The sequence below is a fragment of the Microcebus murinus genome, chromosome 6 (assembly GCF_040939455.1).
Source record: "Microcebus murinus isolate Inina chromosome 6, M.murinus_Inina_mat1.0, whole genome shotgun sequence".
Taxonomy (NCBI): domain Eukaryota; kingdom Metazoa; phylum Chordata; class Mammalia; order Primates; family Cheirogaleidae; genus Microcebus; species Microcebus murinus.
The window spans coordinates 13544005-13560331 of record NC_134109.1 but is presented as its reverse complement, the minus strand read 5'-3'; the positions used below and the strand labels follow the sequence as shown (position 1 = coordinate 13560331).

General features: G+C 38.0%; 1 protein-coding gene across 2 annotated transcripts in view; it reads right to left on the bottom strand.

Moving 5' to 3' along the window:
- RPS6KA5 (ribosomal protein S6 kinase A5) overlaps positions 1–16327 on the bottom strand; it is a 168390-nt gene that overhangs the window by 77260 nt on the left and 74803 nt on the right. The window lies entirely within an intron of this gene.

Genomic DNA, 16327 nt, shown 5'->3' with positions numbered 1-16327 from the left:
TGTACATCATGTTCTACAGAACACATTGGTTCTATGTGAACAGTTGTGTTTACTTTTTTATTTTTTGAGACAGAGTCTCACTCTGTTGCCCAGGCTGGAGTGTCATGCCATCAGCCTAGCTCACAGCAACCTCAAACTCCTGGGCTCAGGCGATCCTCCTGCCTCAGCCTCCCAAGTAGCTGGGACTACAGGCATGCGCCACCATGCCTGGCTAATTTTTTATATATATATATTTTTTTTAGTTGGACAATTAATTTCTTTCTATGGTAGAGACGGGGTCTCGCTCTTGCTCAGGCTGGTTTCTAACTCCTGACGCCCACCTCGGTCTCCCAGAGTGCTAGGATTACAGGCGTGAGCCACAGCGCCCGGCCTAACAGTTGTGTTTAGAATTGTGTGGCACAGACGCCCTGGGTATCGTAAGGATTTCATCTTTGACTTCGAATTAAACTGGAAGCCTTTGAGGGTTTCTGAGTAGGATAATGGTATGATATGACTTTCATTTTAATAGAATCAATGACTCTGGCTGCTGTGTTGAGAATAGAAAGGATGGAAGTAGGGAGATCACTTGCAATAAACAAGGTAAGAGATGAATACCCAGGAGGAAGGTGACAGCAAGTAATGGTAAGGATTCAGCATGCCTGAGCAACTGAAGCAATGGAGTGGGTGTCACCTGAAATGGGTAAGGACGGGGGAAGAACAGGCTTAGAAGTGACTACCCAGAGTTCACTACTGGATATGAAGAATTCAGTGTCTGACAAGTAATAAAACTTCCATAAATGGTAGTCATTGTCATAATCGTCATCATGATGTTGAATTATATACTGGTAGGAGGTTCAAGAGGGGCCTACTGGAGACCTAATGGAAGGGGAAGATCAAGTTTTTATGGTCAGTTTTACAGCATTCAAAGGAGGTTCCATGAACCATCCTGAAAGTACTTCATGTTAATTCTTCAAAATTATGTAGAATTTTTTGAGTACATGTAAGCATACGTGCATTCTCCTGAGAAGAAAGGGTCCACAGCTATCAGATTTGCCAAGAGAGTTGTGATTCAAAGAAAATTTATGGAACATACTTTTAAGACAGCATTATAACTTGGTTTTTTTAAATTTATTTTTTTTATTTCAGCATATTCCGGGGGTAGCATTATAACTTTGAATGGAAAAGTTCCTAGCAAGTTTATTTACAAACAAACTAGTGAGTACTGACTCTGTGAGCAGGTCCCACAGCTGTGCCCTGAGAGCCCACGCCAGCACTTTATCCTCCCCAGCACGCACCCGGTGCCACGCTCGCTCCCCACGCATTTGGGTCACTTCTCCCTGGCTGTCACCCCTGCTCGGCATGGCTACCTGAGAGCTCATTTGTATTTACAATTGAACTAATGAGGTTCAGAGCCTAAGAAGAGTGAAACAGAGCAGAGGGTTTTCATTTTCAACAAGATCTCTTGATCACTAAGGATGTGCTGAAACTGCTCTCTGGTGTCTTTACACCTCTTTGTTTACCAAGAGATCCAGCCACTGTGCTAGGGAAAGGTTGGGGTTTGCCCTTGAAACTACAAACAACTCAGCCAGCCAGTGAAACAACAAGACAAAATATGGAAAAGACCATCAGGGACATTATTAAATTTGAGTTGAATTTAAAAGTTTTTATTCTCTGGAAAGAGAGTATCAGACTCAGGAATGCGGCAGATTCTGGGCTAGAGTTATCAGTGGTACCAAAATGATCAGTGACATCATGAACACCCAGGTCCTCACTGACATCTGAGAAGACGTGTTTCCTCAGTTTTAAACTCAAGGAAAACTCCCCTTACCTTTTATACCCTGGCCTCTTTCCAACTGGGCATAAGTTACATTTCTTCACATAAGACAGTGGTTTCATGGGACACAATTTTTCCACAGACTGAGGGATTGGGACGAGATGTTTTTGGGATGATTCAAGTGCATTACATTTATTGTGCAGTCCTACCTCTCTACTAATTGTAATCTGTACTTGCAGCCGCTCCCTAGCGCTAGCATCACCGCCTCAGCTCCACCTCTGATCAGGCATCAAGCATTAGATTCTGCCGGCCACTCACCTCCTGCTGTGCGGCTCGGTTCCTAACAGGCCAATACTGGTCTGCGGGGAGGGGGAGGGCTTGGGGGACCGCAGATATAAAAGATGTATTAAAAACCACAGGATGAGTAAAACACCTGTGTAAAAACTGTCTACTGCTAGAATTATTTAAGATCCAATTTGGCTGGTGAGCTCTTGACCCATGCCAACTTATCTACCCTGAATAACTTTTCTGCCAAAATTATGGATCCATTAGATTTCTGTAAATTCCTTCTAAAGTCTCTGCCAATTTCTTCCATAACAAATTGAAAGCCCAAGCACTTCTTTTAATTTTTTTAAGCCAATGCTGTTTTGAATTCTCTTTATTATAGGAAAACTATCAGAAATAGTATGAGATCATTGAGTTTTTATTTATATGCCTTCAGCTTTTTTTTTTTTTTTTTTTTTGAGACAGAGTCTCCCTCTGTTGCCCAGGCTAGAATGCCATGATGTCAGCCTAGCTCACAGCAACCTCAAACTCCTGGGCTCAAGCGATCCTCCTGCCTCAGCCTCCCGAGTAGCTGGGACTACAGGTATGTGCTACCATGCCCAGCTAATTTTTTTTTAATTTATATATATTTTTTAGTTGTTCAGCTAATTTCTTTCTATTTTTTTAGTAGAGACAAGGTCTTGCTCTTGCTCAGGCTGGTCTCGAACTCCTGAGCTCAAACGATCCTCCCACCTTGGCCTCCCAGAGAGCTGGGATTATAGGTGTGAGCCACCGCGCCTGGCCTGCCTTCAGCTTTTTGTCTCAAGGGATATACAATGAAAACAAAGTGGCACTGTCAACATACATTCCTAGCTACTAATGTCTGCATAGAAACATCATGTTAATAAACCCAGATATTTAGGGAAACTGGGAAAGGGCTCCTAACAGATATGAATCCAGTGACATAAAACAAGGATTTTGTCTGCCCTCCTTAAGTATCTTAACACAGCCCACTGCTTCTGAGACTAGACAAAGAATAATAACTACAGATACTGGGCACTTATTTTGTGCCTGCTCTATTTAGACATGATGAGTTTGATCCTAATAAACAATGCTATGAAGTAGGATCTATTAAAATAATCATATAACCCCCAGAGTAAAGAGGATAATCTCCAGCGAAAAGTGAAACCCAGAGAGGTTAAATTAATTATCCGGAGTTGTACATCTTATTAATGGGAGAACAAAGATGATGAACATGAGCAGCGTGACCCGGGGACAGTAGTTTGGTATGTTATGTCAGAGTTGCTCTTTTCCTTCTGATATGGCTTTATAGGTGCTTTCTAGGATCTGCCACATCAGACAGTCGGGCTCGCTAGTTTTTCTCAGAGAAACTGCGTTAAGATCGACTAGTCTGTCTTTCAAATATTTAAGTGACTCAGAACCAATAATTCTATATATTTGGTCACAGAATTTTGCTATCTTACATGCTTTTCCCAATTAAATTGTGTAGGTCTTATCAGAATGTCACAGAACTCAAAAGTAGACATTCTATGTCAACTGAGGTTTTATTTAATGGTTATAGGAAACAATGGTTTAAATTTTTTTTTTAGGATGTGCCAAGCTAAAATTACCACTGATAGATTTTATGGAATAGAACTTAAGGGCAGCAATTTACGTCTTTTACTAGTGAACCCAGGGCTTTTTTTCTTGATAAAAGCACTTGGCATGCCTGCAGGAATATCTAAAACTTTGCAAAAAGCTCCTTAATTTCTTATAAGAAGTTAACATCTTAACCCACCTGACTGTCGAAGCAGATAGATCTGAATTTGGTAACATAGAAAAGCTACATTCATGGCCCTTGCCAGAGATTAGAACCTCAAATTGTCTGCAGACCAAATAGCATTAAATAATCAGTTCTTAGAAATAATAAAGGATAATATGTGTAATCTATACAATTTTTTCAATATGCTATTATGGCTTTGGACAAAGTCAGAGCAGAAGAAAGCTATAAACTTGGATTATATCAGTTTGAAAAAATTATATTCTCTCTCTCATCTTGTTCCACAGTCTTATAGCATGAAACCTGAGGAGTGGTAAAAACTTCTCATTATCTTTAGTCTAGGAAGGCTATTAAAAACTGTCTATTACAACATATAGTAGCTACTAAATGAAGCCCTATTAAAGAAGTTTTTCCTAGGTCACAATGCCTTACCTGTGGATTTCATTTATTTTTTAAAAGCTTACCTTGATGCAATTTCAAACTTTTTATCAATATCAGGACTGTTAACTTTGACAAAAATACTACTTCCTAATCTATACTCCCTATGCAAATTTTGTGATTTATACCAAGAATACTCTTTATAGCTACTTTTTTCCAGTCCAGGATCTAGGTCAAGATTACACAATGCGTCAGAAATCATCTCTTTAGTCTGGGATCCTCAATATTTTCTTTCTTTCTTGATCTGGATATCTTAGAAGAGAACAGACCTGCTATTTTGTGGGCAAACCCTCAATTTGCGTTTTATCTAATATCTTCTCGTGATACAGGTTATGTATTCCTGGAACAAATATCAATGCATGATATTACCCCTCCTAGAACATATCAGGAAGCATGGATATTAGTTTTCTCAACATTGGCATTAACTTTGATCATGTTATTAATGTGGAGTCACTAAAGTGGTGTTTGCCAGGTTTATCCACTATAAAGTTACTATGTTTCCCTTTATGATTAACTGGTAAATTGTAGGGAGATAAATTGAGACTACGTAAAAATATCCTGGTTTTCATCAAACTATCACCCACTCATTTTAGCATCAAGTGATGATTTTCTAACTCCATCATTCCTTTTCTATGTTGGCATTCTCCCATAAGGAAGAGCTTTCCCTTCGCCCCCATTTATTGCACTTTCTTACTTTCTAGCATAACAAGATGTTCCAGTCTCATCTTGTACTTTTCGAGGCTTTATTTTAATACAGCCACCACTGACAGATCACTATCTGCCAAGGATGGTACTAAGCACTTTATATACATCATCCCATTTAAGCCAAACAACCACAGGCAAATGGGATAGCACAGTGTCAGATTAAGTGACTTGTATAGGGTCCTGCAGCTAGGGTATATTGAAACGCAGAGTTGAACTCAAGTTAGTACTTAAGTACAGGACAGGGAAATAAAAATGCATGTTCAAAGAGAAGTGAGTGGATCATCTGGTGTGGTTGGAGCACAGGTCAGAGTACAAGAGTGGGAGACTAGGTGGGAAAGACAGGCTGAGGCTGGGGCAACTTGTTTTGAAGGCCTAACTATGGAGTTTACACTATATCCCCCTTCAAGTAAATGGAAGTTACTGAGAGATTCAAGCAGTGGAGTGACCCAATCATGGCTATGTGTTTAAAGGACTAATTAAATAATAATGTAAAGGATGGATTGGAAAGAATCAAGAGAGGTCAAAAAATGGACATTAGAGCTATTTTTGATTTTCTGATACTAAAAATAATGCTGCTTCTCTAGAAATACTGAAGATATCAACACATGTGGGCTGAGCTGTGTATAGGAATGAAATCACACGGTTCCTCCACGTAGCAGCTATGTGGCCTGGAGCACCTTTCTTGACTCCCTGAGCCTCAGATACCTCATCTGTAAAACAAAGATGATAATCCACTCCTTGAACGGTTATTTGCAAAGACTGAATGAGATAACATGAAAAATACCAAGAGTAGTGCCTGATACCCAAGTAAGTACTACAAAATCTAAAAATTGCAATAAAAAATATCTGCCACCTTCATCTAAAACATCTTCGTGACTGCGGACACACAGGAGTCTAGGATTTTCTGGCCTACAGACAATCTTAGTTTGTACTGACATTCTCATTCTTATAATAATTAGAACAGTAATAAAAACAACAAGAAACATCCTTGTATATACATTTTGTCTACTTGGGCAGGTGTAGATTGGTAGGACAGATTTCTAAAATTGGACTGCTGAGTTACAACATACATACTTATTAAATTTTGATAATTACTGCCAATTTTTGATGGTAAGTACTTTCCTCAAAAGGGCCAAAGCCATTTATATCCCCCACCAACAGTGAATAGATGCCTTTTTAAAAGCTCTAACTCTTATTATTATCAATATCTTTAATTTTGGCCAATCTGATAGGCATTTCCAAGATACAGAAAATTTTAAGGTACAGAAGTAAGGAGAGGGGAAGAAAATCTGAAAGTTTCAAGCAACTAGACCTGATACAGTTTCAGTGGAAGTAGGACAAACCCTCATCTCAGACAGCGAGGAAGACAGTAATGGGGCTGTGGGTTTCAGAAGTAATAAAGGGTTGGGAAAACTCATCCGCATGTTCATAAGAAGGGAGTAAAATGTTCGATAACCTTCTGTGAAGTTCTGTTGAGACTGTCAGCGTGAATTTCATGCCAGACCCAGGTGACACATTTTGTTGACACATGAGGAAAGCTTAGCAACAAACCTGGTATTGGAAAAAAAGTTCAGAGAGTAATCTGAGTGACTGAAATGTCCAGGGAGGAGGAAGGTTAGGAGGGCAAGTGATTCTAGTGCGCCAGACAAGGCAGATTCCAGGTTAGTAAGAATGCACATGGAACCCAAAGGAAGTGGGGGTATAGGAAAGGGTCAAGGGAAGGCAAGGCTCAAAAAGGATTAAAGAACTCTTCAGGGAGTATGAGAAAGGGGGAAATAGAAGATTTTGGTCAAAGAAGAAATCTGACTTTCAGGTCTTAGAGGTGCAACTGGTTTGACGGATAAGGCCCAATGTGTAACTACACTTGTAAATGAAATAAAGGTCAAAGAGGTCTGGCATGGTGCCGAACTGGTTATCAATAATGCTACCAAAACTGTGGAAGGTGATGGAAGGAAACTGGAGGAAAGGGAAGCTAAGCTTGATGAATAAGTCATGGGAAAGGCAAGCACTGTCCTAGAAGTCAATTAACTAGGAGATTAGGGGGAAGGGGTTAGAAAAGCTCTTTCCAAAACAAAACTCTGCTGAGAAATTATTTTCTTAAATGATGTTTAACTACTATCACTTTGTTGAGTACAAGTAGCAGAAGAGGAAGATGGATGGTCTTCTGTAACAGGGGCTGCTGGAGAAGCAACATCCCCTAAGGACAGGAGGTTTTATTTAAGAAGAAAAGATAAATATAGCATTTAGGGAACCTGTGCACACAGGGTTACTCATAGAGCACAATGGAAAGGGTTGGTAGAGGAGGATGAGGGGGAGAATGATGTTTGCATAAGGGGAAGAACATAAAATTCCTAAGATATATATATAAAAAAACCCTCTAAAGCTTCTAAAATAGTAGGTATGTAAAAAAATAAGCTTTAGAGAGTACAGTCCATCAACAGATTCATGCCTCTCTAATGATATAGTTTATATTTTATTCCAAAAGCTAATTTAAATGTATTCTGCCACAAAGTCAAGTTGGAATCGGGTACCAATAAGGCAGACCAAAGTCCCAGGGCAATTTTTCTCTGCCAGGCACAGGCTCTAGCACTTGCAAGTATAAAAGCACCAATATTGGTTGCAAGAAAAGAATAAACATGTGATATTCCAATTACTGACTGATAATAGCCACATGGGGGTATTATGGTAGATTCTTCACCTCAAGTTTCAGCACTGATAAAGAGTGGAAATAGTTCAATGCTGTAAATGCTAAAAACTGCAATGAAAAGGGCCAATGGGCAACCAGAAAAGAAGGGGAGAAAGAAAAAGGGAACTGTTAATAACATAGTAAGGATACCTTTCTTGATGGACACATCTCTTACATTCTGATTTCTTCTCCTGAGAGAAATTCAGGGTAAGTCCTGAGACTTATTCTGTTCGTAACTGAAGAACAAAAGAGGACCATAGATAACAAAAGAGGGCCATCAATAGTCTATCTTTATGATAATAATTAAAATAAATAGGTAGGGCATAAATTTCATACATGTTCTCAGAAACTTCTGGCAAATTTCATTAATGTGACTCTTTCAAAAAACATTTATCAATTTATAATTGAACTGAGATTTATTTACAGTCCATACAACAGAATGCCTTATATGATCCTTATACAGATGAGTGGTACCTTCATTAAACTAAAAGGAATTTCTTTTGTTATATGAATGTGATTATATCTCAATTCTTTTGTATTTGTTAAATCACCTTCTTTATATGTAAAATGACTCATTCTGTAACTGCAAAATATTAATATGAATAATTCTAACTCTCGGCCGGGTGCGGTGGCTCATGCCTGTAATCCTAGCACTTGGCAGGCCGAGGCGGGTGGATTGCTCGAGGTCAGGAGTTTGAAACCAGCCTGAGCAAGAGCAAGACCCCGTCTCTACTATAAATAGAAAGAAAATTAATTGGCCAGCTAATATATATATATAAAAAAATTAGCCGGGCATGGTGGCACATGCCTGTAATCCCAGCTACTTGGGAGGCTGAGGCAGAAGGAGTGCTTGAGCCCAGGAGTTTGAGGTTGCTGTGAGCTAGGTTGACACCATGGCACTCACTCTAGCCTGGGCAACAAAGTGAGACGCTGTCACAAAAAATAAAAATAAATAATTCTAACTCTCACATAAGATTGTCATGAGTATTAAATGAGCTACTGAGGATTAAGGCTGAACCAGACATACAGTAGGCACTTGTTAAATGGTAACTAATAGCTACTGTTATTATTTATAGACATCAATTACAATTTATAAAACTGAAAAATACTATCAAGTTTAATGATAACAACTTAAATATAAAAATCAAATTTATTGTGTCCTGACTTACTCTCTCAATGTAAGCAAAATTTCAAGGCTCATAAATGCTTAACATATATTCCTCTAAAGTACCACTAGGGTCTAATTAGTTTTAGTCAGTATTAAGCTAAAGAGAAATTTTCTTATATAATTGATATTTTAATGCAATCCTCAAGTTTTAAAATTGCACAAATAGCTGATTTTTATTCAACTGCAATTAACTAGCATTTAAAGATTTTTATGCTCTGGTATTTGGAGTGCCAGATGAAGCGCTCTGATACTGTGTCTCTAAGAAGCATAAAAATAACACAGAAATCACACAAATAATGTGAAAATTCAAAAACACAAAATTTCTCCCATTTTAAAACACTACCATCCTCCCTAAACCCACATGTCCAATCTTTTCTTTCTTCTTTTTTTCATTGCCAAACTTCTTTAAAGAGTGGTCTACATGGCTGATGCTTCTTACTTGCCCACTCTTCATGTTATATTGCTGCTGTAATAAATTGCCATAACAATATAAATTGATTATTTTACAATTTAATGCATTAGAAGTCTGACATGGATGTCACTAGGCTAAAAGCAAGGTGTCAGCAGGGCTGCATTTCTTCTAGAAGCTCTAAGAGAACATCTGTTTCTTGCCTTTTCCTGCCCCTAGATAGAGGCTGCCCTCATCCCTTGGCCCTTCGGTCCCTTCCTCCATCTTCAAAGCCAACAATGGCCACTTAGCCACTTCTCCCACCACATCACCCTGACCTCTTCTGTTGTCACATCTCTCTCTGACTCTCCTCTCCTGTCTCCCTCCTTCCACTTGTATAGACCCTTCTGATTACAGTGGGCCCACCTAGATAATTCAGGATAATGTCCCTATTTGAAGATCATCTGGTCTAATGATCTTAATTCCATCTGTAAACTTAATTCTCCTTTGCCATGTAACTCAACATATTCATAGGTTCTGGGATTAGAATATGGTCATTTTAGGGAAGCCATTATTCTTCCTACCACAGACCCTATTCACTCCTTAACACACTACAGTACGACTCCTACCTCCATAATGCCACCACAGCATAAGGTTCATGTTACTAGAGTCAACAGATACTTTTCATTCCTCATATTTAACTTTTCAACCACACTTTGCAAACCCAAGGAAAAGAATATCTCAAGGACAGCAAAGTGAAACTGACACAAGAACCACCCCTGCAGATCAGCCCACATTCAGCCTTCTAAAGTGGTTTTGTGAAGCCAGCCACTGAATTTCGGGGTAGTTGTCTATTATGCAGAAAAGGCTAACTGATACATTAGTAACTTGTAGATCATGCTTGAAACTAAGTGACTTGTTCAGGATCACATGGTTAATAAGTGACCAAAAAAAAAAGTCTTTTTCCTTTATTTTACCAGAATGATGTGTCCCTTTAATTTAGGTCACACTTCTGTGATGATACTAGAGATGCAATTTATATCTCATTTCAATAACACAATTTTCACATTTAACAATATCAAGTAGATTTCATTTTGTTGTTACAGGGTCACCTCACCCTCAATCATTCTTCCTTCTTGGACTCCGAATAGCACACCACGCATGTACATATGTGTGCTTGTGTGTATATAGGAAGGGAAATACAGAATAGGAGAGAGAAGTAGCCTTTAAACTAGTAAATTTGCTTTATAAAAATGAATTACTCCTGAGAACTTGAACTGAAGATCTCCACAAAAAGATCCTGACAACTCTCTCAGACAAAAACCCATATAGTTTTGACAAATAGTATCTTATGGGATTAACATTAGGGTAAAATGGCACCTGCTATTAATCAAAATTCTTACTTCCTAAGCATAGATTATTTACTTAGATTGGTACATTTCAACACAAAAAGACTAGGTGTTCAAGATCACTTAAGTATTAATATTTACAACACCTTTTCTATTTTCACTTTTAATACCACTGGTGAGAAGTCCTGATATTAGAGCAGTAGGAAATGAACAAATTCACTTTATTTGAAAGGAACACACACTGTTAACTTTGGTAGAGGAGAGTTTCAGCTGCTCAACACCTCTGCACATCTGACTTGATTTGATGTTGAACCCAGAAATCTTTCCTTTGCTCTGTAGTTCATGTGCTTCTATCAGCAGATGAAGAAACTGAAATTCACTGGAGACACTGAGTTAGATATGCCTTGAAGTATTACTAAAAATTATGGAAACAGCCTAAAGAGCACCATTTCCCACTGAGGGTGCAAAAGGATAACCATGGACAGAGCTAGAAAGCTTATTCTAAGGCTATGCCTTGTCATGGAAGTCAGTTTGTAGAAAGGGAAGTAACAGAGTTAGACAGAAATCCTGTACCTCCTGCTTTCAAGGAAATATTCTCTGTTCTGCTTTCACTATCCAAACGCCCGAACTCCTACTTATTTCTGTAATATTTGACTAGAGGTCAAATTTTCCCATTTAGAATTTATGTCATATTTCTTCTTATGGTGGCACCTTCCAAAAAGCTGTTATGATGTGCTCTACAACTCAGACTATTTCTACTTCTTTCTTTCTCCCTGTATCTCTCTCTGCACTGTTAATTGGTCTTTCTTTTTCTTTTCTACAATGTTTCCTCTTCCTTCAGTTACACTTCACATACATTAACTCCCACACATTCTGGTTCTCGTTTTCACTTATTCTTCCTCCTACAGACCACCTAAATCTTTCCTGATAGCTCCCTTTTCTTATCTTGTATCTTAATTTTTCTGTTTGTTTGTTTTTTGTTTTTAAGAGACAAGGTCTCACTCTGTCACCCAGGCTGGAGTACAGTGGTGCAATCATAGCTCACAGCAACCTCAACCTCCTAGGATCAAGCAATCCTGCTTCAGCCTACCAAGTAGCTGGGTCCACAGGTGTACACCACCATTCCTGGCTAATTTTTTTAATTTTTTTGTAGGGACAGGGTGTTGCTTTGTTGCCCAGGCTGGTCACCAACTCCTGGGGGTTCAAGCAGTCTTCCTTCTTCAGCCTCCCAAAGCACTGGGATTACATATGTGAGCTACCACACCTGGCTCTAAAGTACAGTCTTAACATGATGTACCACACAAACCTGATAGTCATTACTTTTTAAGTCATGACGAAGCCCATATCACTTTTTTTCTTCTGGTTTTAGCTCAACATTCTAATAGCACCTTCTGTAAATGCATTCCAGCTTATCAAAATTGTTAACAAAGTTCTAAGAATATCTATCAGTCTTGTGAATTAGTCATATTTACTTCAAAGCAAGAAGTTCCTTCACTTACTGTTTTGTCATATTAGTGACTGCAGTGTATCATGAACACTCTGTTAAAATCTCAGCAAGCATCCTCACCCTTGCAATTACTGAGATGAAACTAATATTCAAAAGTGAAACTTTAATGTTTTAAATACCTAAAACTCCTATTGAAAGGATGACTCATGATCACAGAACTGTCTACAAGGCTGGGGTGGCATTCATTATTGACAATGAGCCTTGGCATCACCTTTATAAATACCTTTGTAATTTGCTTCTTTAATATCTTATGAATTCTACTGATTAATCTGGTGGTTTAATATAGGCATAAATCAGCTAGTGTTTTAACAAAATCACCACTAATGGAGACTAGAGAACAGCAAAAGAAAAATTGTTTTTTATAGATTATTTTCCACATAGAATTCCCCCTCAGTGTTAGTTGAAATAAATATGAGTTTTAAGAGAAGGAGAGAATAGATGAAAATATTTTTTATCTCTTGTGACCATGTACAGGTACAGAAAAAGTTCTAAAAGATGTGGTCTCCATGTTGTAAGACTCAGAAAAGGTAAAAGAAATATAAAGGGAAAAAACCCTATGAAATTCATATGATACCATTAGATATAAATGAAAACAGAGCCTAAAAAGACATTATTGCTCTAGAATTTAATAAAAAAAATAAACAGAAATGTGGGTGGGTATGGTGGCTCCCAACTTTAATCCCATCACTTTTGGAGGCCCATTTGGGAGGATTCCTTGAGCCCAGGAGTTTGAGACCAGACTTGGCAACCACATCTATTTGTCTATTGTTGTCTATGGTCAAAGAAACCTTAAGGCCTGTAAAGCCTAAAATATTTATCATCTGGCCCTTTGTTGGTCAGAAAAAGTGCTGATCCCTGATTTAGAGGATGGCAGATACAATATAAATGAATGAAAGGCAATTACAAGTAAACAAAGTGTATTGTAGGAAACAATCATACATACTCATTTCTGGCAGAGATACCCATCTAGTCTGTATCTGGCTACTAAAAGCAAATGTCACATGTAAGCATCTGGCAAGATAATACCAACATTATAATCATCATATCATTTGGAGAAGCCTGTGCCAATAAGGCAAATTTTATCCCAATGGAACAAGCCCTGTCCAGAAATCTATATAAGTGAGCCATAAATACCAGTAGAGTGCAATGGCAGCCTAGACCTGAATCTCCAAATCCGCTACTGAAACATCTTAAGAAACAGCAAAAACAACTGTAAATCTCCATGACCTACTTCTTCAGCAAAACTAAGAGACAAAGAAAACCCACATACACCAAGCACCATGCTGTAGGGCAGGCTGAGAAGGAACAAAGCAGGATACAAGCACTGTGGAGAAGGTACAAAAATGCAGTTAAGATAGCAGGATATAAAATTAATGTATAAAAATTAATAGCTTTCAACTAGAAGATCTGGTGGAAGAGAAGCAACAGATGATAGGATATCTAAGATTACCTTAAGAAATGTGGGTAGAAAGAAATGTTAATGTCTCAGAAATAGAATCCAACGTGATAAGATGTACCATGTTCTTGAATAGAAATAACCAATATTACAAAAATGCCATCTCCCTAATTTTTAATTTAAAGCAATCCCAATACAAACATTCCAACAGGTAATTTTTTTTCTCTCCAGAAGACCACATGAGCATCCAGGCTAATCTAGCAGCGAATTGCCAGCCAATCCATAGGATCATGGGAAAATAAATCTTTGTTTAGGCTGCTAAATTTTAGGTGATTTGTTATATGGCTATAAATAACTTGTACAACTGTGTATTAAATGAAATGAAAATTTATGAGCTGGGAAAGGTAGACAGCATTAACTAAAAAAAATGGTTGCAAATAATACGTACAGGATAATGTCACTCTGATAAAACACACACATGCAGACACAGGCAGACGCAGAAACAAAAAGATCTAGAAGGATATATACTAAATAATAACAAAGATATACAATAAGATAAACTCTGGTTAGTGAAAATATGTTTTTATGTCCTTTTTTTTGCTTTCCTATATCTTCTCTATACATATATACTGATTTTACAGTAACAGCATTTTTTAAATGTCATTCAAAAAAATAAAAAAAGGTTTACTCAGTTATCAGATAAAGGGTGAACTGGTGAACATGTAAAGAATTTACATGTCCCAGCTAGACATGTAAATTCTTGCTGTAAGTAAGTTCACAAGAAAACTGGAAAAAGGCAATCAATAAACTTTTGGAGACTGTTATGGGCTGAACTTTATCTACCCAAAACTCGTATGTTAAGGCCTTAAGTCCTAGGACCTCAGAAAATGACTGTATTTGGAGTTAAAGTGAGACCATTATGGTGGGCCCTAATCCAATCTGATTGGTGTCCTTACAGGAAGAGGAAATTTGGGAACAAAAAGAGACACTGGGGGCTTGTGTGCACAGAGGGTGGCCATCTGTCAGCCAAGGGGAGAAGCCTCAGAGGAAACCAACCCTGCCAGCACCTTGACTGTAGACTTGTAGCCTCCAGACCCATGAGAAAATAAATAAATCAAATATAAAATATTTCAGTCATCTACTTTTAAATTAAAAACATGACTTATAAAAACTACACTACTTATAATAAGTAATAAAAAACCCCATAATGAGTATAGTTAGGATAAGAGAACAGGGGAAAAAAAGCAGGGAGAAGGGGGAGGGGAGGGCTGTGGCGTTAATAGTGCAGAGTCCAGGAGCTTGGGTGCTTATGGGCTTCTGGCTCTTATGACCTTAGGCATGAGATTTAACTTTTATGATTTTATTTTAAAGGGAGAAACGTGAATAAGATAATCATTTCTCAGTTTTCATGGACTCCCTAAGGCTTCTTTAGAAATTCCTGTAGGATGAGGAATAGAGATAAACTGGTAGGGCTTGGTGCCCTTAAGCCCAGTTTGGAGCAGTTATTTGTTCCTGTTTGATTTCCATTTGAAGGATTTGAGGGAAGCGTTCTGCTGCCAAAATGTTTAAAATCATTGTATTAAAATGCTCTGTCCCCTACAACATGTCTTACTAATCATGCAGGTAAAGATATTGAATGAATACATATTAAAAATCAGTAAATAACATATGGCAGATACACACAGGAGGCAGAATGAAGGGCCAAATGCTACTGATTCACTGTAACAACAGGAAGATGATAACATTCATGGGGACTCTGCTAAGACTGGAGATATTGCCCCTTATATGTATAAATAAAGATTTAGGATTATTAGCTGATGGTAAGTACTGCAAAATGAGCTTAAAGTATAACTTCATGGCTCAAAAAGTGGATAAAATTTTGGCAACATTGATAAAAGTATAATTTCCAAAATGAGAACATTCAATCAAATTGCCATATATATATTAAAACCTGTTTGTACTATCAATAATCAAAGAATACAGGCAGCACCATTTGGCAAACAGAAGACAGACACTGGCATGAGTCAGACCTAAGTTCCAATCTTAATTTTCAAGCTTATACAAGATATGTAACTTCAAGACACACAGCTTCCAGAACCTTCGACATCACTAATGAGGGGACCCTGCAATGTCATTGTGAGGGTCAGTGACACCGTGGATAACACCTAGCATAATGGCTGACATACGGTAGGCACTCAAGAAATAACTAATGCTTCCAGAGCACTACATGAAATTCTAGCTCATTTAATTCTCACCACAGTTCTAAGAGGAAATTATAATGCATACATGCAAATTAACACAAACATGAGACCAAAATGGTAACAGATGAAATATTCAACAATGGCATAGTACAATACTAAAAGCACTGCCGTTTACTTCTAGCAGAAACAGAAAATAGGTGCACCTTTCTGCAAAGCAATCTGGCAATGTATGCTGAGGACTTTCCCAAAGATGACATACAGTGGTCCAGCTCCACTTGGGGAAAGGAAAGTGCCTGTGAGTGAAAATGGGAGTGATCAAAGGTTTGACTGATTAGTACCTATTCCTATTATTTGCAGGTTTTTCATCAGGAAATGCAAAGCATCTCTAGGAATAGAAGTCTTTATTTTCTTTTTTCTCATTACCTGTTTTCATAAATGTCCCCTAGTCAGCTCAAACCTGTTCATTTCTGAGGTCTCCTAAAGCAGAAATTGTGGCCCACGTCACCATTCAGCTCCTCACATTTGAAGCACACTGCTCAAAGAGGCAAATACTTCTAATGAATCAATTGTTTCTTAAGAATAATCAGTATGGAATAGAAGTATATAAATTCCTTCAAGATGGGAAAAATCAAATCCAGAGCAATGCATGATATTCAAGTAAATGCCATCACAAAGAGAAAAACAAGAGTCAA